The 3,506-nt window shown below is 40.8% G+C and overlaps 1 pseudogene; it reads right to left on the reverse strand.

Moving 5' to 3' along the window:
- Window positions 1–1,164: 1,164 nt before the first annotated feature.
- On the reverse strand, window positions 1,165–2,204 carry LOC107686989 (uncharacterized; annotated as a pseudogene).
- Window positions 2,205–3,506: the final 1,302 nt, after the last annotated feature.

Genomic DNA, 3,506 nt, shown 5'->3' on the forward strand with positions numbered 1-3,506 from the left:
TCTTTCTTTCTTTCTTTCTTTCTATCTATCATCTGACTATTTCTTTCTACCGCCCCCAGTATCCTAGCAACCGCATAGCAACACCCTGTCAATCATCCCGGGTACCCTAGCAATCGCATAGCAACACCTTAGCAACCGCCCCGGGATCCCTAGCAACCGCATAGCAACACCCTAGCAACTTCATAATTTTGCATGTGATAGCCACACAATATTTGTTATAAAATGATCAAGAAAGACAAAATCAAGTAATCATGCTTAAAATATAATTTTATTCCGTTAATGCCCATTTGGATCACACTTAGTCTGGAACAAAGACAAAATAAAGTAATCATGCTTAAAATATAATTTGATTCCGTTAATGCCAATTTGGATCGCACTTAGTCTGGAACCTCACCCTTAAGTATATCAAACTGGAATAAAAAGCTCCAAAATGATTTACTTTTGGGATCACTGGAACACACAAGCCTTTCCACCGCGTCAAGGTGGCGATCCTTGGAAAGGACATTCACTCTCCATTCATTCCTTATCTAACACACTCACATACATATATACACACACATTGTTGTACGTTTTTTTGCAGCGGGGCAGCTCCAGGACGCTGGACACACAAGTACTCTGGTTCTTTTGCCCCGAGGCTGCGCCAGCCCAGCCGCCCTCACCCTTAAGCATATCAAACTGGAATAAAAAGCTCCAGAATGACTTACTTCTGGGATCACTGGAACACACAAGCCTTTCCACCACGTCAAGGTGGCGATCCTTGGAAAGGACATTCACTCTCCATTCATTCTTTATCTAACACACACACACACACACACCTTCCCTATTTAACACATACACACACATGCACACAAGAAATAGACAGAAAATGTGAAGCTTTAATATATACACTGAATTTATTCACATTTGTATTAGCATTATTTCTTAAAATCATGACATTATTTTACAGAAGTGCTAAATGAGATCTATGCAGCTTTTGTGATGTATCTACTCTAAAGTCAGTAATGTGCAGTCCGCTGAGTGTTGTTGTTCTGCTGAGTGCAACATATGCCATGCCTGGTTCGAAAATGCGCTTCAGAGATACGACAGCACGATCAGTAGTCATTCCTTCAACTTTATGGATAGTGCATGCAAAAGCAAGTTTCATGGGAAATTGCCTTCGAACTGTTATTTATATGTTGGGAATCTTGTGGACTTCAGCTGTTCATCTCTGTGATATGGTAGGTAAAGCTTTACTAGAGTTCCATAGAATTTTTCTGGGTTTTTCTGCTGTGAAAAACGGGCAAATCTGATAACAGCAGGCTTTCCCCTTGTTCTTCTCTGTATGTGTCCCATATTTTTTGAAGTGGCAAAACATTTTTACCTTTTGTTTGTCCTCCATAAACAATGCGGTATTCACTTGCAAATTCAGCCATGCACATGTTCTCAAATTCAGGTCTGTTTGGTCTGGCCTTGTACTTGTCTGGCAATCCTGTCATTCACACATTCTCCACGTCATAATCCATGGTCTGCAAGTACTTCATTGGTAAACTCATCTTTATAGCATTGTCATCAGTGGGTATGAAAATGACAGAACATGATGATGATTTCAATTTCAGATTGCATGTGCGAGCGACTGCCTCTTGAGCGCTGACTTCTCTGTTCTTCGAATAGGCATTCATGACCTGCTTCATGCACTCACGATCAGACAGGTTATCATGGTTTGTGTCTTTTATCACTCTCTTTAGGTAATCACTCATCTCATGTTCAGCTTTTGAAATGTACGAGAGCATGTACATGATACAGCTGTAGGGGTTCAGAATGAACTGTATGTCCATGTTTGCATTCCAAGCTCTTAATAACACTGGATTGTAGCCATTAACCCAGCAGTCCTGTGGTCGTCTCTCCATGACTATTAAACTTGATGTAGACAGAGCCTCAATATGTTTCTCATACTCTTCATAAGTCATGTTTGCTTGATTAAGTAGCACTGTAATGGTTTCAAAACTCTGATTTGAGTCATTCAGTAGATCCCACACCTTCTGTAGCTGTTCTTTTGCAACACTTGCATAATCTCTTTCCTCTGATCCATTCTCATCATCATACTGATCTACAGGAGGAGGTCTGGGGCGGGTTATCGTGGTTCTGTTAATGGGTGGTTTAGGAAATCCAAATCTGCAGTGCTTCTTGTTCTTTCTACAGGATTTGGAGTGATTACGGCTGTGCATCTGTACTTCACTTAAAATTCTACTCTGTAAAAAAAGTCAATTACCTCACCGACAGGCCGAGCAGGTGACATGATTAGATCCCTCATTAAGGCTTCGACGCGTTTTTCAAACATCCGCATGGCTGTGACTGGGTTGCTTCTTAATATTTCACATTTTTCAGACCAATCTAATTCATCAAAGTTCACAGTTTCACCTTGTTGTGCTTTAATTGCATTTATCACTTCAGGCCATCTCATCTCAGTAGCACTAAATGTGCAGAAAAATGTGGGAGTGCCCAGTTGTCTCAGCATAGCAAACAAATCACGCAGTGTTTTCTCCCAGTACGCTGGTGTCCCTCTTAATGGTTGTAAAGTACCTGCTGGGGGAAACATGTTTTGCTCTGTCAGGCTCATCAAAGGTATTTTTGCCATCAGGAAACTGCACTGGGAAAGCCATTGATTCAAGTTTTTTAACTTTGAAAATGCTAACAGGACTGTTTTTTGCTGCTGGGGCAATGCAAAATATTCCGTCATCATAAGACAACAGCTGCTGACCAAGATCTGGGGGCTGAAGACATGTATCCAAAGCAAGGCCTCTTGATTGCTCTTCTGCAGTATTCTCAGGGTCATCACTTGAATCATTGTGTTCATTCTCATTGCTCTGTTCTTCAGTGTTCTCATTTTGGCTGTTGCTCTCAACATCCATATCCTCATCAGGAGCACTGATGTCATTTGCGGACTGTTCATGCTCATTGAACATTTCTTCTGAGAGTGCTGCATTAATGAAGATATCTTTATATTCTGAATGGATTTCTTTTAGTTTTCTTAAAGCAGACAAGACCTTATGCATGTTCAAAGTCTGAAACTGATAGTGACCTTGGTAGCACAGACGTCTTTTCAATTTCACTGTAAGCAGCTGTGATTCACTTCTTGGCCTTGGTAAACAATTAACTGTTGTTTCTACTTCAGATGCAACAGAAATTACAGCTCATTTTATAGCTCTCTGTTGGCCTTTAGGAAGTGTTAACATTTTTGCAAAGGGAATGTACTTTGCAATAACATGTCTTTCTAGAATATTCGAATCACACAGTTCTGGAGGAATGGGAGTGAACTGAAGCATATTAGCTACAGCAATATCTGGCATTAGACCTCTCATCAGGGTACTATGGCAGCTGTGACAGATCCATTCTGTTTTCATGTCTTCCAAGGCACATCGATCAGGGCAGATGAGAACATAGTTTCCAGTCAAGCAAAGTGCAGCAACTGTTGGATTTTGTTTATATTTATGCACTTCACAACTACGCACTTGATTGGAGAAAAGCGC

Source organism: Sinocyclocheilus anshuiensis, unplaced genomic scaffold, assembly GCF_001515605.1.
Source record: "Sinocyclocheilus anshuiensis isolate Anshui unplaced genomic scaffold, SAMN03320099.WGS_v1.1 scaffold1681, whole genome shotgun sequence".
Classification (NCBI taxonomy): domain Eukaryota; kingdom Metazoa; phylum Chordata; class Actinopteri; order Cypriniformes; family Cyprinidae; genus Sinocyclocheilus; species Sinocyclocheilus anshuiensis.